The 22,004-nt window shown below is 47.6% G+C and overlaps 1 long non-coding RNA gene across 8 annotated transcripts in view; it reads left to right on the top strand.

Annotated features, from left to right (window-relative positions):
• Positions 1–12,401: 12,401 nt before the first annotated feature.
• Positions 12,402–22,004, top strand: part of LOC139059830 (uncharacterized) — a 36,692-nt gene continuing 27,089 nt past the window's right edge. For 5 of the 8 annotated variants that reach the window (XR_011514366.1, XR_011514371.1, XR_011514373.1 and 2 more), the window contains exons 1-5: positions 12,402–12,698; positions 15,035–15,081; positions 17,041–17,163; positions 17,476–17,571; positions 19,090–19,379. This is a non-coding gene — a long non-coding RNA (uncharacterized lncRNA). Of the gene's footprint in view, positions 12,699–15,034; positions 15,082–17,040; positions 17,164–17,475; positions 17,572–17,683; positions 17,711–19,089; positions 19,380–22,004 lie in introns of all 8 variants that reach the window. The other 3 variants (XR_011514368.1, XR_011514367.1, XR_011514372.1) reach the window with 3 other exon arrangements.

Genomic DNA, 22,004 nt, shown 5'->3' with positions numbered 1-22,004 from the left:
TTAAGAGTGCAAAAGAGGGCCCTCAAATTCGGACCGCTGGAGGACACCTCATTACGCCGACTGGAATCTGCACGGCAAGAATAACCGTTCATGACCGGACTTACCCTGGCACCTTCGTTATCCTCGAACAGTGTTCACGAGACGTCATTCTCGGCATGGACTTCCTGAACCAACACGGCGCAATCATAGACCTGAAGTCGAAATCGATAACGCTGTCGGAAGATCAAGCGATACCGTCGGAGAGCTTTCGTATTCACCACACCTTAAATGTTCTCGATGATCAAGTGAGCATCCCGCCTCGCTCGAGCATAGTTATTTCGGTCGGCACTGAAACACCCGCTGACGTGGAAGGCGTCATCGAAGGCGACCAACGTCTACTGCTAAACCGTGAAATTTGCGTCGCAAGAGGGATCGCTCGACTGCATCGAGGGAAAACTGAAGGGTTGCTGACAAACTTCAGCCGAGAGTTCAAGCACATCAACAAGGGCACGACGATCGCGTACATCGAGGAAATTCTGGAAACCAGTAATGCGTTTGTCCTCTCGGATTCCGCCGCATCTACCCCGAGGACCATGGTTCCCCAACTAGACTACGACATTAATCCAAGTCTCCCCGTGATTAAGCAACAGCAGCTCAGAAGTCTGCTCCAACGATACAAAGGCTGCTTTTCGACGTCATCAAGGATTCGACAAACACCAGTCGCCAAGCATCGCATAATAACCGAAGACTGCGCTCGACCACTCCGCCAGAGCCCTTATACCGAGTTTCGCCGCGAGAACGCGAAGCTATAAGAGAACAAGTCGAAGAAATGCTGCGCGACGACATCATAATAATATTTGGGGTTTTACGTGCCAAAACCACTTTCTGATTATGAGGCACGCCGTAGTGGAGGACTCCGGAAATTTTGACCACCTGGGGTTCTTTAACGTGCACCTAAATCTAAGCACACGGGTGTTTTCGCATTTCGCCCCCATCGAAATGCGGCCGCCGTGGCCGGGATTCGATCCCGCGACCTCGTGCTCAGCAGCCCAACACCATAGCCACTGAGCAACCACGGCGGGTGACGACATCATCCAGCCGTTGAAAAGCCCGTGGGCATCTCCTGTTGTCCTGGTGAAGAAAAAGGACGGAACCGTACGTTTCTGCGTCGATTATCATCGTCTGAACAAGATCACGAAGAAGGACGTATACCCCCTCCCACGGATAGACGACGCATTGGATCGGCTCTGCAACGCTAAATACTTCTCGTCAATGGACCTCAAGTCTGGCTATTGGCAAATAGAAGTCGACGAAAGAGATCGCGAAAAGACGGCCTTCATCACCCCAGACGGCCTCTACGAGTTCAAGGTTATGCCATTCGGACTGTGCTCGGCGCCTGCAACGTTCCAGCGCGTGATGGACACGGTTTTAGCAGGATTGAAGTGGCAGACCTGTCTCGTTTACTTAGATGACGTCGTCATCTTCGCCGGAAATTTCGACGATCACCTGAGGCGGCTTGCGACAGTACTAGACGCCATCAAGTCATCAGGGCTCACTCTGAAGCCGGAAAAGGGCCGCTTCGCTTACGATGAGCTTCTGTTCCTAGGCCACGTAATCAGCAAATCAGGAGTACGCCCCGACCCACAGAAGACAGCTGCCATCGCAAAGTTCCCGCAGCCAACCGACAAGAAGGCAGTACGCAGACTCCTTGGCATGTGTGGCTACTATAGGCGCTTTGTCAAGGACTTTTCACGCATCGCGGAGCCGCTAACACATCTAACCAAATGTGATGTCGCGTTCAAGTGGGGAACGCCTCAGGCCAAGGCATTTCAAGAACTCAAACGACGCATGCAGTCGCCGCCGGTACTTGCACACTTCGACGAAGACGCCGATACCGAAATCCATACTGACGCCAGTAGCCTTGGCCTCGGTGCCGTTCTAGTCCAGAGGAGAAACGGAGTCGAACAGGTGATAGCTTACGCTAGCCGGTCGCTGTCAAAAGCGGAAGGCAACTATTCTACGACCGAAAAAGAATGCCTTGCCATCGTTTGGGCTACAGCTATATTTCACCCTTATCTTTATGGCAGGCCATTCAAAGTCGTCAGTGACCATCACGCGTTGTGTTGGCTAGCGAATATAAAGTATCCTTCAGGACGACTGGCACGGTGGAGCCTCAGACTACAAGAATACGACATCACTGTAACCTGCAAGTCCGGATGAAAATAATCCGATGCCGATTGCCTATCACGCGCACCCATTGACCCGCCGCCGCAAGATGACGAGAATGACAACGCCTTCCTTGGAATGATAAGCGCGGAAGACTTCGCCGAACAGCAACGGGCAGACCCAGAGCTAAAAGGTCTCGTCGAATATTTGGAAGGGCACACCGACGTTGTCCCCAGGGCATTTAAGCGCGGATTATCTTCCTTCACGCTTCAAAACAATCTACTCGTGAAGAAGAACTTCTCACCAGTCCGCGCCAATTACCTTCTTGTTGTCCCGTCAGGACTTCGTCCAGAAGTATTGCACGCCCTACATGACGATCCGACCGCTGGACACCTCGGATTTTCCCGGACACTATCGAGGATACAAGAAAAGTATTATTGGCCGCGCCTGACCGCCAACGTCGCCCGTTATGTCAGTACATGGCGAGACTGTCAGCGACGCAAGACACCGCCGACGAGGCCAGCCGGATTGCTACAGCCAATCGAGGCTCCTTGCCGGCCATTCCAGGAGATCGAGATGGACTTGCTGGGACCCTTTCCGACGTCAATAACCGGAAATAAGTGGATCGTCGTGGCGACGCACTACCTCACCCGCTTCGCTGAAACAAAAGCACTGCCGAAAGGCAGCGCAGCCGATGTGGCGAAATTCTTTGTCGAAAACATCCTGCTGGGACATGGCGCCCCAGAAGTCCTCATCACCGACAGAGGAACGGCCTTTACAGCGGAGCTCACCCAAGCCATTCTGAAATACAGTCAGACAAGGCACAGGAGGACAATGGCCTACCACCCGCAGACGAATGGTCTTACGGAGCGGCTCAATAAGACCCTCGCCGACATGCTAGCGATGTACGTCGACGTCGAACACAAGACCTGGGATGCCGTGCTGCCGTACGTAACATTCGCTTACAACACGGCGGTGCAAGAAACAACACAGATAACGCCATTTAAGCTGGTTTACGGCAGGAACCCGACGACGACGCTCGACGCCATGCTGCCGCACGTAACTGACGAAGAGAATGTTGACGTCGCTAGCTATCTCCAGCGCGCCGAAGAAGCCCGACAGCTCGCCCGCCTGCGGATCAAGAGCCAGCAGAGGACCGACAGCCGACACTACAACCTCCGACGACAGCTTCGTCGAGTACCAGCCTGGCGACCGTGTTTGGGTATGGACCCCGATACGCCGACGAGGACTCAGTGAGAAACTACTCCGACGCTATTTCGGACCCTACAAGGTCATCCGACGTATTGGCGCTCTGGACTATGAGGTCGTTCCAGACGGCATTTCGCATTCACAGCGGCGCCGCGCATGATCTGAAGTGGTCCACGTGGTGCGCCTTAAAACATTTTACGGACGCTGACGAACTTCGTCATTTTTGTTCTTTTCTTTGCTACGAGTGCTTTTGTTTATTACTTTTGTTTGTTTGCAGCATCGGGTCGATGCTTTTAAGAGGGGGGGTAATGCCACGTGTACTTATCTTTATCGGGCGACACGTTTTGCCGCCTGGCAAATGTTATCGCACAGCGCGGGAGGCGCCTGCATTTATCCGAAGTTTCTGGAAAGTTGTCGATGCTTCTATCCGCTGTCTGTTGTCACCGAACCTTGTGTTGTCTGATATCATCGCTTGACGCGAATGATGTAGAACTTTGTAGAAGGTATGCGGATCCCAACGATTAGTCTGGAACATTCGACGACTGCTGTATAAAAGCAGACGCGCTTGACCCGCTGATGAGTTTCTCCGACGATCGCCGACCGTGTTCGCCGGTATCGTTGTGCTATAAGTGTAGCCTGTGTTTGTGGGCACAGGTTCGCCCAATAAAAGCTAGTTTTGTATTCCACCGTATTGCTTCTTTCTTCACCGTCACTACCACGTGACAATATTATCAGGCATGCGACGCAGCTGGCAACGGCCAGGAACGCGGTGTGACGTCATGTACCTTCTCGGAGCACACATGGCGAAATCGCAAGTTCGCGGCCAGTAAAGCTTTCGCTTTAACACTATGCCGTGGCACCTGCCTCGAACAAACCCGTATGCTGTGGATAATGCAAGCATATTTTCAGACATTTGAAGTACTAAATGAACTGACTCTTCCGACATGTCTCGCGCTGCCTGCAGCGCTAACGGACGACAAAAAGTGATGAGAAGGTTTGCATTACCACGCAAACAATGAGAAATAAATAACTTAACGTCAACAGTTACAAAGTTCACATACAGATTTTCTTCAAGTAAAAAAAAAGAAGTAGTTTGCATCCAGTTATTTCATCTAGATTTGCACTTACATTCGTTTTCGCGGGTTTCCGGTTGTACTCCTGCAGATCACGAGCATGTATTTGCAGGTGTGAATGATCGTCGGTATACGCCTGTAGGGTTTGCCTAGCCGAATTCACTGGCGCCTGTACACGTGAGATTCCGGAACTCTAAGGCCAGAACCGCTTAGAAGTCGTTCTATATTGAGTTACCCATCGCGATCAGCAAAACACATCTGTCGCGGATAAATAAAGGAAGATTTTAGGGATGTAGGGGCCCGCTGGGCTATACTTGTCGGCGATACGGTAGCCCCGCCGCCTACGGGATTATCTGACTGAGCTATCTCGAATGCGACGTTGCCATTGTTGGAAGTTCGAATTCTTCTATAAGTTTTTTTTTTAATCTGACGATGGTGAGCTTGAATTTCGCCTCATCCAGTGCACCACGTCTGCAGGCTTGGAGTGATGCCTGACACCGGCGAAATATGCCGAGACCGGGTGGGGCAATACTAATTCAGGTACAACCAAATTATGAAGGCCCACTAAGCGTCAACAAGACACTCCCTCATCAGAACAGGAATTGGCCTTCCTGGTGCAGTATTCGGCCACTCCCTCCCAAATGACTCACTCAATTACCCAATGGCCCTCAGTCCCCAGCAGCTGTGGAACACCTGACCAAGGCGGCGGTCAGACCTCTAACGCAGCAGAGGGTGCTAAAAATATGTGGGTGCGGAGAGGCCACCAATGCAAACTGACTCCTGCATCGTTTAACACCCGAACCCTCTCATGTAAGGCTAGCTTAGCAGCACTCTTTGAGCAACTATCACACATAGTTTGGGATATCGGCCTTAGTGAGATTAGAACTGGTGATGCTTATACATTGCTGAATAACGGACATGTCCTCTGCTATAGAGGTCTCCTAGGTAAGAAGCAATACGGGGTAGGATTCCAAATCCATAACCACATAGCGGGCAAGTTGACGAATTCTACAGCATTAATGAGAGGGTAGCTGTAGTCGTAATCAAACTTAAAAAGAGGTGTAGAATAAAGGTAGTACAGGCCTATCTTCCAACATCCAGCCACAATGATGAGGAAGTAGATCAGTTTTGTGAAGATGTTGAATTGAATTAGCGATGAGAAAAGTTCTAACTCAGAATACTGTAGTAATATGCGACTTCAATGCAAAAGTAGGGGAAAAGCAGGCTGGTGAACAAGCAATTGGCCACTACGGCGTCGATTCTCGGAAGGCTAGTGGAGAGATGCTGGTAGAGTTCGCGGAAAGGAATAAGCTTCGAATAATGAACACCCTTTTCAGGAAGCGTAGCAACAGAAAGTGGACCTGGAAAAGCCCTAATGGTTAAACAAGAAATGAAATTGGCTTTATACATTCTGCTGATCCCAGCATAGTGCAGGATGTAAAAGTGATAGGTAGGGTAAAGTGCATGATCATAGAATAGTGACGGCTAGGATTCACCTCAATTTGAAGCGAAAAAAGCAAAATTGGTCAAGAAGAAACGGATGAACCTAGAGGCAGTATGGGTGAAAGCAGATAAATTCGCGGTGGTACTTGCATACAAATATGCAGCCTTGGAACAGAGAGGTGATGATGACATAGAGCTAATGAATGAAACCGTAACTAGACTGGCTTCAGAGGCAGCAATTGAAGTGGGAGGCAAGGCACCAAGGCAACCAGTAGGCAAACTCTCCCAAATAACAAAGGACCTAATAAAGAAACGACAAAGAATGGAAATGTCCAACTAAAAAAATAAGTGATATTCGAAACTATAACCTGAGAAAGACTGAAGAAGCCGTAAAGAATGGACGCAGCGTGAAATCAGTGAGAAAGAAACGGCATAGAACAAACCAAGATGTATGGTCTGAAAGATAAGCAGGGTAATATTGCTGCCAAACCGACCCGACGCAAAAATCATGCTCTGACCTTGCCCACACATCGGAACCTCACTAATGTGAACCTGGATGGTGTACCTGTTACGGCTCTGTTTGACACGTGCGCGCAAGTATGTGTGATGAATGCTCAGCTTCGGACTCGTCTAAAGGAAGGCCTCGCTCCAGCCCCGTCGCCTGTGGTCCGAGTCGCCGACGGTCGAACACCAGCCGTTATAGGCATGTGTCCGGCTCGCGTGAGTGTCTCCGGACATCATACTTCTGTTTTATTTTATGTTCTAGAGCACGGGCCTTCACGACTTCATCCTGGGCCTTGATATTCTGTCTACGCATTCCACTTTGATAGACTGTTCTGCTGGTGTTGTGCAACTCGCTCTAATTGCTGCTATTCACCCTCCCGATAGTGCTCCGATACGGCTATGTTCCACATAGCATATTCGCCTCCCTCACCGTGCTGTTACCTACATAGGTGTCTCCCCTGTTCGCCGGCCAAAGACTACCAAATATCGGCTTTAACTTGTGACAGCTCCTCGTGTTCAACTCTTGCTTCGCCCCCTGTCGCTTCAGACGTGAATGCCCTAACAAAAATGATTGCTACCGACCTTCCGCCCCAGCGTGCTCAAGAACTACGTTGCCTCCTTGCCTCGTACTGGAACATATTCGACCTTGGAGAGCGCCCTCTAGGAAAAAGATCTGTTGTCCAACATCGAATAAACATGGGTTATGCGAGTCCGACCCATCGGCGACCCTACCGCGTCTCGCTTACTGAGCGACACATCATCCAACATGAAGTTGACAAGATGCTTTCTCTTAACAACATTGAACCTTCTTGCAGCACGTGGGCATCCCCTGTTGTACTAGTTAAAAATAAGGACAACAGTTAGGGATTTTGCGTGGATTACGACACCTCAACAAGGTAACAAAGAGGGACGTCTATCCGCTACCACGCATTGACGATGCCCTGGGTTGCCTGCATGGAGCACAATATTTTTCGTCCATAGGCCTTCGCTCCGGCTACTGGCAAATTGCTGTCGATGACATGAACCGCGAGAAGACAGCTTTTATTACTCCCGATGGCCTGTATCAGTTCAAAGTGATGCCTTTCGGTTTATGTAATGCCCCGGCCACACTTAAACGAATGATGGACGCCATTCTACATGGTTTCAAGTGGTCCATCTGCCTCTGTTACCCGGACGACGTGATCGTTTTTTCTCCGACTTTTTCGACACACCTCGCACACCTATTAACGATCCTGTCCGTTTTCCGTCAGGCGGGGCTACAACTAAACTCGTCCATGTGCCACTCCTGTGGTCGTGAAATTTCTGTGCTCGGGAATCTCGTCGATTCTTCTGGTGTACGCCCTGATCACGATAAAATACGCGCAGTGAAAGACTTTCCCGTGCCAACATGTACCAAGGATGTTCGCAGCTTGTTGGGCCTTTGCTCCTACTTCCGTCGGTTTGTCCGAAATTTTGCGAACGTTGTGCGCCCTCTCAATCAGCTCCTCAAAACACACTGCATTCATTTGGGGCCCTGAGCAAGCTGGTGCTTTCACCGAGCTGATTGAGCTGCTCACGTCCCCGACCATTCTCGCTCACTTTGATGCGTCAGCTCCAACAAAAGTCCGTACCGATGCCATTGGCCATGGTATAGACGAGGCAACCTAAAGTTTGCCCGCGCGGCACCAGCGCCGAATGCTCCCCTGGCGGACCGATGGAAGTTTCGAGGGTCGTCGCTGCGCGGGCGCGCGCCCGTGTTCTGTACGGCGGGAGCGCTCTTGCGCGTGGTTTTTGCGATGCCGAGAGTGATCTCATCAGCCAGGAAAGGTGGCACGCAATACTGTTGTGTTGTCGATTGCCACAGCAGCCTCGAAAACACGAAAAGTCCAACGCCGCCCGTGAAGTTCACAGATTTCCTGGGAAGTGGTACGAGAAGGACAGACGGCAAGCATGGATAACTGCAGTGCGCGGCCGAGTCAAGTAAGTCTCATACTTTCGCATTCACGTGTAATATATTGAAAGCGGAATAGTCATATGCCTGTTTTTAGTGCACGGCCGTTTCTTTAGTCGTGTCGCGTTGTTGAATTGTGGTGGCATCCGCCGTTTGTTAGCGGTAAATGCATGCGTGTTGCGCCGCTAAGCTCTACGACGCGTGCTCGATTCCCAGCCACGGCGGCCGCATTTCGAAAGGGGCAAAATGCAAGAACACCTTTGTTACCGTGTGCTTTGATTTTTGTGCACGTTAAAGAACCCCCAGAGGTTAAAATTATTCCTGAGACTCCCCATTACAGCGGGCCTCATAATGATTTCGTGGTTTTGGCATGGTTTTGGCACTTGGAACCCCCGAATTTATTTGATTGCACTGTGCATTCCCTCGCGATCGGCATGGACGAGCTCGAGAGAATTATTTCCCTTTTCCAAAGGCTGTAACTTAAATTACTAGTTGTGCAGGTAACGAAAGGGGCCGCGCGCTACTTTTGTGTGGTAGCAGACCGTATTTAATGCAAGCCGCGGTCGTCGCGTGCGTCGGGAAGCGGCAGATCGGAAAGCAGCCGCTCGAGACGTGCGCGTTATGTTTGTTGTTTGCCCATGCTTTCTAAGTATCTAAGTGTGCAAGTATCATAACTTGTAGTGGTACCACTCTTGTAGAATAATATATGCACACAATCGCAGGAACGTTACCTTTGCAAACATATTATTGGGAGTAATTTAATTCATTTATATGCGATGCAGATGGAAGCGGCGCCAAACAGACCAATGGCAATCACAACAGTCTTCTCAGCAGGCAGCACCACCGGGACATGTGCTTTCGTACTGCAGCGACGCCGCTCTTGAGCAGCAGCAAAACACGTGTGAAACAGACTCCAGAACATGCCTTTGTGAAGTGACGGAACCGTCAAGAAGCAGCCCAATGGATCTGCAGTGATCGAGTAGTATGACAACAGAAGTTCCTGCCGCCAGTGTGACTTATGTTGTAATTGAAATAAAAGTGGCTAAATTTCTGAACATGGTGCGTACCTCTAACTCGACGTCGTCTACGATCTTGTCGGACACCTGTGACACGCACTTGGCTTTCACTCTCACATCACCGTCCACAATTTGTTCAACGCCGTACACGTTCGGAAGCAGACGCTCCCCTATCGTGAGGTTGCCGCCACGAAAAACTGTCGGCGTCGGCAACCTTCTTGAAACCGCACGGCAATCTTTGCATCGCTGTTGCGCAAGCAGGCTATCTGCCGCCGTCGAAAACGGAGCGCCGTGAGAACGAGCAGCGAAGAAAAGCGCGGACGGCACAACGTAAACGAAGCGGAGACTGCGCCACGACGCGACCGCGCTGCTTGGCGTTTCCACATTGGGGCGCTGTCAGGAGAGGCGCAGTAGCGCCGCCTGGCCATGGTTTTCTCGTCTATTGGAGCTATCTTGGCACAGAAAGAACAAGGGCGAGAACGTGTTATTGTCTACGCCAGCCGCCTTCTTTCCTCTGCTGAGCGCAATTATTCTATCATCGAACGCGGGTGTCTGGCTCTCGTTTGGGTAATGGATAAATTTCGCCCCTATTTGTACGGCCGCCAATTCACAGGCATCACTGATCACCACGCTCTGCGTTTGCTTTCGTCCCTCAAAGATCCTTCAGAGCGCCTTGGCCACTGGGCTCTGTGCCTTCAAGCATACAACTATTCTGTTGTGTACAAGACCGGCCCGTTACATCAAGATGCGGACTGCTTGCCGCGTCATGCTGCCAACCCTCCTAACGCTTCTGCGGCCGGCATGTCATCGTTCTCTCTCTGGCTGCTCTTTGTGATATTGGAGCCGAACAAGGTCGGGACGCCTCCTTGCAACATCTTATTCAACGGCTCACTTCAGACGCCCGAACCTTCTCTTCGCATGTTTGAACTTCAAAATGGTATATTGTACCGCTCTAACATGCGCCCGGGCGGCCCTACCCGACTCTTCGTTGTGCCTGAGCATCTGCCTGAGCCCAGCCCCATGATGTACAGGCGCGGCCACTGCTAGAGGTCACACGGAGCGGGCGGCCGCGCGCTTCGCGGAGCGCCACGACGGGCGCCGCGCTAAAGGGACGCCGCGCGAAGTACTGCGGCGCAAGCGCAATCGGCGCCAGAGGCGGTGTTATTACTGCGCGTCGTCTGCAACGGTTTCTCCCGCTACACCGCAAGCACCGAAACCTATATTACGCGCGCGCTTTGTAGTACACAAACCCTGACGAGACGTTCATTTCAGGGACCGCCAGTCGTTAGTGCGCAGGCGCGAGTAAGAAGAGTTCAGTGTTGGGCTAGTTGGTCGTCCATATTTGAAGTAGGAGCTTAGCGCGAATAAAACCACGGAAACAAGAAAGACGGACAAAGACAAGCGCTAGTAAGAGCGGGCGGGGCTTTTGCTCCTTGAACATATGGCTCTCCCTAAGTACTACGGAGGAAGCTGCTTAGCGCGTGTTGTTGGCTTTTGTCCCTAGGCGTGCCGGCATAGCGGAGAGGGGTCGAGATTCTTTACGCTCGTACGCTGGCTGCCGGCGCAGTAAATTAGGTGAAGTAGCGGGCTAAGTCAGTGGTGGCTTATCGTAGCTTTCTCGCGCCTTATGGCGATAAACCTCGTATATAACATCACATATGGTTATGTGGGAGCAGTAGCGACCGTAGTAAAGCCTGGGCCGCATATATTGAAAAACTAGAAGGCAAAGCGCCACCGTGGTTGAACGGAATATTAGGTGGCTGAAAGGCCGCCGGTGACGATGACTAATTCAGCAACAGCGACACAGTCGCGAGAAAGTCTGTCCGACGTACCTTAATTCGGAGGCAAAGTTCTTACTGGTGTTGCAGAAGTCGCGGCTGGAGCGCGGTAGTGCTGAGCTTAGCGTCACAAGTTGGCGGCGGGACATACCTACATTTATTTTCGTGTTTGTTACTAATTGTAACAAACTCATTATTTCGCATTATTGGCGGTGCCTTGAGGACGCCAAAGCGGCAACGGGGACACCACAGCTGGAACCCGGACTGGTCCGTGGGTTGGGGATCGCACGCTTCAGCCTCCGCGGCCCAACCCACGGGCCGCCCTGCTTCCAGTTTCGATCCCCCTGCTACCCCTTGGGTGCCCTGGAGACCCTGCGCCGCCTGTTTTATTATAACCTCAGGTGCTCTCCTGAGGCCTCCGTTTGCCGGTTACATGTGCCCTCTTGCAGCACTGCTCGTGAAAGAATCGAAGCTATCGCTGCGAAGAAAAAAGCGACCCGCGACTTGCGCAACCTTGCCCCAGAACCTTGTCGCTTCAGACACAGCGATCACCAAATGGGGCGTCCGTGCCCACTGTCTCACCACGTGCGCAGCCCGCGGAGGAGTGTAAACAAACTCGACCGCACTCCGCAACGCCGGCACGTCTAGGGGACAAACGCATACAGAGCGCGCTTGGAAACCTCCTCCGTAGGGCCTTGGCAGAGTCCTATATTTAAGGAGTAAAAGCCCCCAGATGTTCTCTCTCGCTCCCGCTCTTACTCGCACCTGCCCACAAACGACTGGCGATCCCTCAAATGAACGTCTCATCAAACCCTGTAGCAGTGGGGCGTCAACAGGTGGTGTTCTAAATCAGTTATAAAAGCACGCCGGCATGCTGTACGCCTAAAATCTTAACTGTGCCTTTTACTCCTAAAAAGTGCCTTTTGTCACAGGGGGTCGATTTCAGGATTCGCTTGCTAAGGAAGCATAAAATGATATGACGAACAAGGCATATTTATAAATCTATGCTTCAGAATTATTAAATGATAAATACGAAGAAACTCAGACCACGGCTGCAGATGAAGCTTAGATGAAGGTCTCCTTCCTTTTGAGCACCATGGCTACAGCCTTTCGTAGCAGAGCGCGTGCGGCGAAGTGGGAGGAACCGCCGCAGACGACGCGCAACTAACTCCGCCTCTGGCGCTGATTGCGCCGCAATACTAAAGCCAATTGATAATTTGAAAGTAGCGACACTCTCCTCCTCACGGCGCTTTCCTCGATTCTCCTCGCCCGCCGGCTGCGCACGGCGCGCTTTTCCTACGAGACGGTCATTAGAGGAAACGCCAGTTCACGGGATTGGCCAGTCGTTTCAGCGGGTGCGAGAGAGAAAATCTGGGGGCGTTTGCGCCTGAAATTTCTCCCTTTGCCTAGGTACCACGGAGGAGCAGTTTCTTTGCTCGTTCTGTCCCTAGGCGTGCCTGGCGTGGCGGCATTTTGCCATGTGTCGGCTGGCGATCCGTGCGTCGTGTACAAGTTTTCCTCGTGCGTCTCCTTGGGTGTTGCTGGCACAGTGCACTGGCGCGAACGATTGTTGTCGTTTCGTCAGTGGTCTCCCGTGAAGGCGAGTATGATATGGCGTTGCCCTGTCACTACCAGTGTCACACGTATACTTCTGATCGCGATCGGCACCGATCCGGATCGAAATTCTCGACTGTGATTGGGTCTCTCGCTCATTTTGTCCAAAGGAGGCAATCACGACCGCGAAATTCGATCAGGATCGGGCGTGATCGCGATCAGCAGTGAGCCAGAACACAAGATACACACACAGCGCACACTGTCAACAATTTCATTGCGAAAGCATTGCGACCTTTGAAGATTAGAGCATGGCACTAGTCACTTGATAGATATAGCATATATTACATATATAGCAAAATATATAGTATCTTCACAGTTTGCCCTGTGTGTGCGTTTTCGTTCCTTGCTTGTGCCTCTGTCACACTGGTATCTTACCGTCCTCGCGAATTTTTCCATGCGTCGAACGCTTCGAGAGAGCTCAGTTGCGCGTTCTTCAATTGCCATCATTTAAACTTTAAAATACTACTAACTTGTAGCGTGCGGTCTTTTTTTTCACGTTTCTGTGTCTTCGTCCGCTTCCGCTGCTGCCTTAGTATGTTAAACGGCAAACTTCTGACTGCTATTGCAGAAGTCTTGGCGTCATAAGTTGGCGGCTGGACGTAATAATATTTATTTTAAGTCCAGCACGCTTAGGCCTCCGCCACTCCAATCTACGGACCATCCTGCTTCCAGCTTTGATCTCCCCACTACCCCTTGGGTGCCCTCAGGTCCTCTCCTGAGGCCTTTGGTTGCATGTGCCCTCCTGGAGCAGTGCTTGTAAAAAATCCAATCTATCGTCGCGGCTTAAAAAGCGACCTGCGACTTATACAACACCAGTCAGAACCTTGCCTAGGGGAAGCCGAAGCCTCCCTCCCCCTTCCCCCCCCCCACACACACCTAAAGTGCCAATACCAGTGCTTTGTCACCCACATCATTTGAGGTTTCTTTTCACTTTCCTCGACTTTTTCCCTTGAAATTTTACTGAGGCTAATAGCTTACTGCATCCTTGTTGGCGCGGACTTGAATGGCTTTTAATTAATATTTTCGATTATTTCTGCAAAAAAGAATATTAAATTATGCGGTTTTATGTGCCGAAACCACGATCTCATTGTGAGGCACCCCATAGTGGGGGACTCCGGAAACTTGGACCACGGGGGGCTCTTTAACATGTACCTAAATCTAAGTACATTGGTGTTTTCACATTTCGCCCCCATCGAAATGCGGCCGTCGGGGCCGGGATTAGATGTGGCAATCTCGAGCTTAGCAGCCCAACACCATAGCCACAAAGCAACCACGGCGGGTCACTTTATTTCTTCAAATCCTGACAATAGGGGGACACGCCCATCAGAAGCACTCGTGGTGGCTGCCTTATCCATACTTTCTCACTTCAACATTATTTTAAAGTTCCACTGTAAACACCATGCACATATGCAATATATTTAAATATACACACAGGACAAAGTTTATAATATTTTTGAAAGAGATGGAGGCAGCCCATTAAGAATTATTTCTAACGGTATGGATAGCCTATGTCTAGAGAATGAATATGTTGTAAGCTCACAACGCTTCAAATTGTTTTGCGTGCTTTTTTGATCATTAATGAAACCTATAAACTTCACTGACCCCGTCAGCAGACTCTTTTCTCCACGGCGTATGAAATGCATGTGAATGTTGTGTGTCTCGGTGTTGCTTCTCTTTACAGTAAGCAATGTCAACGACTCATGAAAAAAAGAACATTTCTAATAACTTACAACATTTATTACGTATGGGAACATTGTCACTTACATGCAAACGTAAATATATACAGAGTGTCCCAATTAATTATAATGCACCAAGATTTAAAAAGAGAGCAATGCGTTACTCGAAGAAAACCTAGCGCATGTTGTTTGCAGTACGTTGCAGTAGCTGCCAGTAATTTTTTCGTTCCAGATTTAATTTGGTCATTTAATTAGTTATCTAAGCCGACATGTACTATCCTAATTATCAAATGATAAATGAGGCATCTAAAGGCACAGCCAAGGGACACCTAACTGCGATATTTTCAGCGACGTACTAATTGTGTACTAATTTTTTATGATAGATAAATAAACCCTGTGAAATATGGAGAATACTACATGACTGTGCTCCCACTCGCATCATAAAGCAGCGCCCTCGAACATGCTCCCTCTGAGTAATCCAGGACGAAATAAAGGAAATAAAGAAAAACATTGTGATCGACCTAATGCCTTATCTGCCGCATCCCTGCCGAAGTAACACGTCTCGTTTGGTGTTACCTGGAAAATAGTTGTGATAGCTGTTGTTTTAGCGTAGATAAAGTGCACGAATGTTTTTTTTTTGCTACAGAACCTGTCACCACAAAAGTGAATTGACGTCAGTGCAAAGATTTAAAGGTAAATTTTGTTCCATCCCATTTGCCATGTGTTTCTCTAATGAGCACCCGGTAAGCATGATCCTCGCCTTGGCATCTGCAAATGGCAACAAGAGGAAGACTACAAATATGTATATCACTAATCGAAGTGTGGCGGTAGACCAAATGCATCGACTATCATCAGAAATTGTGAAAACCTGAGACAAACCGGCAGCTTCAACAAACCAGCGGAGGACTCCATGTTTGAGTCCTAGCCTACGCAGGGATGTTCTAGAATTTATGGCCTCAAATCCTCATGCTAGCATGCAGAACGTGGCCGCCCAGGTACCAATTTCCAAGTCAGTTTGGAGAATTCTAAATGACAGGCTTTCACCCGTCCCACCTTAACCAGCAACAATGCTTGGAAGATAGGGACCCGCAGAATCGTTTAAATTTCTCGCAAAAGCCCATGAGTCATCATACCTTTTGAGCAACATCATGTGCACAGATGAAGCCAATTTTCGCCGAAACGCCTAGGTACATTTGCATAATGCGCACTAGTGGAGGGACTCCAATCCACGCTGTGTGAAGTGCAATAGGCACCACTACCAGTAGTTGCCCAAATTGTGATTCAGAATTTATGCTGGTGCTATAATCGGTCCCACCTTCTTTGATCACATACTCACTGGACAGTGTTACATCAACAAAATCCTTGAAAGAGTGGTGGATGAGTTTCTCTGTGAAGTCCCGCTGTCACCTCTTCCGCTTCTGTGGTATCAGCAAGATAGGGCACCCGCACACAGCAGCAGCCAAGCACAAAACTGGCTGGATGCAACTTTCAATGCGCAATAGATTGGAAGGCACAGGCCTGTGAATTGGCCCGCTAGGTCATGTGACCTCTCTCCACTCGATTTCTTTCTTTGGGGTTATTTATGTGAATGATCTTGCTTACGTAATTGAGACAGAGTCAGATTAGTTCAAGGCAAGGATAACGGATGTCTGCCGTAGAACTCCGGCGTCGGTCATCAAGAAAGCCACTAAAGATGTTTCATATTTAAAACAGCACCAAAAAACACGGACAAGGAAGGACACAGAACGAGCACTGACTGCCGACAACACCTTTATTGAAGCGTGCACAAATATATACAATTCGCAATGTGCATAAAGAGAGTAAAAGAAGAAAGGGAAGGCGAGTCATCGTCATTCAACTCCTGCTGTGCATGCGTCAATAACATTAAACTTGAGCAAGGTTAGTGACATGTTAGTCGCACATTCAGCCACACAAACTATAAACAAAAATACTAGTGACCTATTTCACTAAGTGTCCCTTAATTCAGAGAATAAGGGTTCTCTCTACTTTAACATGTCCAGCCAGCTCAATTGTTGGCGGCGGTGTGGTGTACAATCTTTACAACGATGTGACCGGTATTACGAACGATTTTGGAGGTCCCAGGCACTTTCTTATGTCTTTGACTGTACATGTCAATGCCCATCTATCTGTCACCCTGAAGGTCCAAGCCAAGTAGGTCCACTTGCTAAGTTTCTGTTACTGAGTAAGATGCATGCTAATCCCATTTTTTTAAAGACTTGCATGCCAAAGAACCAGCAATAAGTGCAACATTTTTTCTCAAAGTATAGATCAGAAGACACTTCTTGAAGCAAACCAGCTTGGTGCCTTTGTACAAATGCTGCTTAGTCACTAAAAGTCGTACCATAACATGTTTGAGGAAAATCGATTAGAACATTGATGCTTTAATGCAGTGCTGCTGTCGTGCTTAACACTGCACTGTAAGTCAATTAGAACGCAGTATTTTCTCATTCCAGTTACAGTGGAATCTTGCTAATGCCAGTGGTTCTGAGGCACCACAATGCATTATTGCTGTAAACATTTTGCAAAGCCTTTGCCAGTAGGCAGTGAGCTGTCATGCTCATTTCAATATGCCTTTGTCTTCTTCACAACCTTGTGTTATACTGTGAGATGTGGATCCTTCAAATATTACAGGAACTTGCATGGCTTGTGTACAGGATACAACATTTCCTGGGAGTGTTCTCAGCCTAGGTTGTGAAAGACTGCTTTAAACTCATGGGGACAACTGAGAGTGACAAGAGGCATTATTTTGTTGAGGTAAGCAATCCTTAAGCTAAACCAAGAGGTAGTATGCATGATTGGAACTGAACTTTCATATTGAGTGAGCAATCCTCTAGCAGCACTGGCACGATGCTTAGATCTCTGTTCTTCGTGCAGTTCTTTTTCTTTACCTTGTTGTTGCCACAGTGTTTCACTTCCCTGCATTCGTGTCATTGACTCTTGCTAAGCTTGTGCAATTTTTCCTCCATGCAAGCATGGACTGATTTATCTTCTGTTTGGGAAACAGTCATAGTTTGTCCAGTGACCCACTGGGCTATGTGAATAATGTACATAATGATACCACTTCAGACTTTTAAATCATCATGATGTCGATGGCACTGTCTACAAAACTATCACCACTGGATTGCCCCTCTTCAGCGGGCAAGACAGCAGCAGCACCAATAGGTGTGGTACCATGATAATGCTTACTGCATATGTTCTGACCATCCCTTCATTGCTTCATAGCTTCATTGCCCACATAGTCGGTGCCTTAATTTTATTCCTACTTGTTGCCCAGGTGGTGTCCCAATCCTGTAACCCTCTGGTGAGTGGGGATATTGAGATGAACCATCGCCCTATTAGACCAACAGGATAAAAATTGTAATCTTGGTCCCCCACTTGATTAATGGCTAATGTCATGACTATTGTAGGGTTGATAGCTCAGATATGTTGAAATAATTTTTGCTCTTCAAAATGAGAAAACACATGACATTGCTGAACTGTGGCTGTTCGTCAACTCTTGATATTAAACAATAAAAAATCTTCTTACCGCCCTCAAATAGTTTGTGCGCGGTTTACAAGCTGGAACATACATTCAACAAACTTTCTCCTCAAAACTTAATAACCGCTTCTCAGAATTACAATATTGGAAATTGTTCATGGAAGAACAGCTCTTTTTGCATCATTTTGTGGAGTCTTGATAACAACAATCCCTTGCTATTGAAAGTTGTAACATTCTTTTCATTAACATTGAAGTTCAAATGCTTTCAAGTCCTCTTAAATAAAAAAAAAATAGGAGGCTTGGGACATATTGTGATATAGGGCCTATGCAGGCATTTTTTAAACTGCTGGAATAACAAGTTAACATTCACGAATGCTTGTACTGAGAAAAAGGTACTGAGTTCGATTTATCTAAGCAGTGGTTCATACACACCTCTAACACCACCCCAGGAGGAGCCAGACACTGCCAAACTTTTTCCAATATACCCCCTCCCCCCCCCACACTTTCTCTCGCACGCAAGAGGTATTCGCCAAATGCCAGTTAGGTCGGAAGAGACAAAATAGAAAGGTCTCTTTTTGCACCTCTTGTTCATCGAGCAATGTTTAAGAAAAAATGAGGACATACAAGGCACTGTTTCCGACTAAATTTTTTATCCAAGAAAACCAATATACAGTAAACTACCACTTGAACGTCACTTGAACAAATTAGTCAGCTGTACGAAGTTTTTTTTATCCCCCATCGAAACGCCATTCAACCCAATGCAAATGCCTTTCAGTTTAACAAAATTCAGTACAGTGGCATTTCACTTCTGTGAACATATTCTGCTACATCATCATCATCATCATCATTTTTATTTTCACCACTGGATACAAGGTGAAAAAGGGAGAGCTGGGATAAAACCGAATTCTCTTCGGCTTGACAAAGTTCCGGTCTCCCAGACAGGCACGGAAGCGGCTGGTGTAGGAATACAATTACGGATAAAGTGTGGATATAAGAGTTTTTAAGCGCAAATACATATAGAAATTTTCATGTTATTACATGGAAACTAGTTGTAATACAGTTGTGTCAAATGACTCCCAGTAAACAATTATGATCTGTTATCTTGCATATTATTATTTAACACAGGCTCAGTTGCATATATCATAGTGGACTTGGAAGCACCAAACGAGCGCGGATGCGGATCAAATTTTTTCTGATCGCAGAGATCGTGCTGTCGAGGACCAGATTCGTCGACGCAGGGTCTGAGCATGCACTGCATCAGGCCTATCTACTGGTACCTCTGGCTGTCTGCCCTGCTGGCTTCATCGGACGAAACAAGTCGCAGGAAGCTGTACCACGTGCACTGCACTGGGACCACCTGACCAGCACGGTGACGTCGACGGAGACACCATGGCACCCGGATAAAAGCAGCAGCCTTTTCGACGTTACCTTCAGTGGACTTGGAAGCACTGAACGAGTACGGATGCTGATCAAATTTTTTCTGATCGCACAGGTTAGTGACCAGCATTTAGTCTCTTCAACTAAAGACAATGACATAACGTTAACGGTGCTCCCAAGTCCACAATGCTGTGTTGCTATTTTGCGGGATTGTTTTAATGTTGTCCGCTTAATGTTACTAATATTCGGAGACGTTGAACAAAATCCAGGCCCTGACTCTGATTCAGATGAATGTTCGCAACGGGAACGAATGAAACGCATTCTAAGAGAACAAAAGGAAACGAACGAAACACTGAAACAACTGTCTTTAAATATCAAGCATGTGGAGACAATAGTTGCAGATTTGCAAGAAAGAATGACAGTTATTGAGAATGAAAGGGGATTATGGAAAGAATGCGAAGACAAGATAGTACACTGCGAGGAATCTTGTAAATCTACCATGACGCAAGTAGAATTTCTGGCATCGAAGGTCGATGATCTAGAAAATAGAAGTAGGCGGAATAACCTAGTAATTTATGGATTAAGAGAGAGCTCTGCTGAAGATGTTAAAACACTTGAAGAAGAAGTGCGAGACGGTATATTTAGGAAGATCCTAGGAATAGAAGTTAACTCAATAGAACGAGTTCACAGAATCGGTACAAAGCAAAGCCAAAGGACACGCCCCGTTATTATCAGGCTATTCAACTTCGCTGAGAAAAACAAAATATTATCAAGCTGCTTCAAGCTGAAAAACACCCAGATTTCAATATCCGAAGATTTCTCAAAGAAAGTACGCGACACACTTGCTAAATTATGGCGTTCTGCAGTAAGTGACAAGGCGAAAGGGGCAAAGGTATCTCTGGCATTTGATAAACTAAAAATAAATGGCAAAACCTTCATATGGAATGAGTGTGAGGACAGAAGAAGTGAACTATCTAAACCGATAACATCTGCACACGCTGGCTCAGCAGCTCGCGATTGCACGTGACAAAATGCGCGCAGTGTAGTCGAATAAGTTCAGCCTACTTGAAAGCATAGTTGCAGCCCATCAACCACACGTTATAGTCATCACGGAAACCTGGCTTCACGAAAGCGTCCAGGATTCCGAAGTGTTTCCACCTTATCGGCTCATACGGAAAGACAGAGAATCGCGGGGGGGGGGGGGGGTGTTGCTGTCGCAATTAAATCTAACATAAAATTCACAGTTTTAAAAAGCATACCTGACCATGGTGTAAACTTACATTTAATGGAAAAAGTATATTTCTGGGTGGCCTATATCGACCTCCGAATGCGCCCCCTGTATACCTAGACGTTATGCACACTTACATTGCACAACACACTAATTCACGTTCCAATATTATCATCACAGGTGATTTCAATTTACCAGGAATCAATTGGTCTAATCTTTCGCACAACAGCTGTGACGCAAAAAGTGCTGAATCTCTATTGTTCATGTCATTTACCTTTTCTCTAGACCAGCTAGTTTCCGAACCGACTAGAATAGCTGGTCGGTCATGTTCTGTGCTTGATCTGATGTTCGTAAGCAGTCTATTTCAAAATAACACATTAAACGTTGAAAATAGCATTTCGGACCATAAAATGATTGTATTCTCCTGTCCAATTTTAGGAAACCGTGAACGCGTTAAGCCATCGATTGCTGTTATCAGGGATTACTCAAGAGCGGATGACAATGCTATCTCAGAATATTTAAACGCCTGCTTTCTGCAGTTTTCATTACTTCATGATGTAAATTAATTATGGTTACGTTTTAAGCGTATTGTGCACTTTTGTGAAGAAAACTACATTCCCTCCAGAAATAAACGAGTGAACAGAGAACATCCTTGCGTATCGCGTGAAATAATACATTTAAAACGAAAAATTAAAAGGACGCGCAGAAAGAAAACCACACGTGACCTTCATGATCTCGTACGCTTATTACAATATAAGATCCATATGGCCAAGGAGCATTTTTTCACTGTTACTCTGCCTTCTTACCTGACGAATAAACCACAAAAATTCTGGCGCTACCTATCGAGGGAGCGGCACACCGTATCGCAGATTACTGTTTCAAACGGGACAGTTCTTCAGCCTGACGTCATAGCAAGCAAATTTTATGAATTTTTTCAATCTGTATTTAACAGAACTACCTTTAACTGTCCCTCTCCACAGTATCAGTTCGAGAATCCAATGCCTGAAATAGATATCGACCAACAAGGAATTTTTCGACTCTTACAAAATCTGGATGTAAAGAAACCCTGTGGCCGTGATCTTATATCAAATGCATTTTTGCAAGAACATGCAGTTTGGACGTCAAAATAATTACACGTAATTTACAGGCGATCTTTGGAAACTTCAGTGATACCTGATGACTGGCGAAGGGCCAAAGTAATACCTGTGCACAAATCTGGCTCTAAACTCGACGTAACTATAGACCTGTTTCATTTACATGTACATCCAGTAAATTGTTCGTACATATTATTTATAAGGCCATAATATTGCACTTAATATTTTTAGAGTAAGAGTGACGATTATTCACTCAAAGAACAGTTTACACCCTTTCGAGTGCCCCTTCTGCCACACAACGATAATCGTCATCTGCCTTGATGCGTTTTTTTATTTAACGCTGCGAGCCCGGTAACGAACGGCACGCGCGTTATCAGCATGATAGCATTGCCTGTTACTTTCCTGTCGGGAATGCTAT

Source organism: Dermacentor albipictus, chromosome 5, assembly GCF_038994185.2.
Source record: "Dermacentor albipictus isolate Rhodes 1998 colony chromosome 5, USDA_Dalb.pri_finalv2, whole genome shotgun sequence".
Taxonomy (NCBI): Eukaryota; Metazoa; Arthropoda; class Arachnida; order Ixodida; family Ixodidae; genus Dermacentor; species Dermacentor albipictus.
Note: the sequence above shows the minus strand (reverse complement) of the source record. Positions and strands in the feature narration are given on the sequence as shown.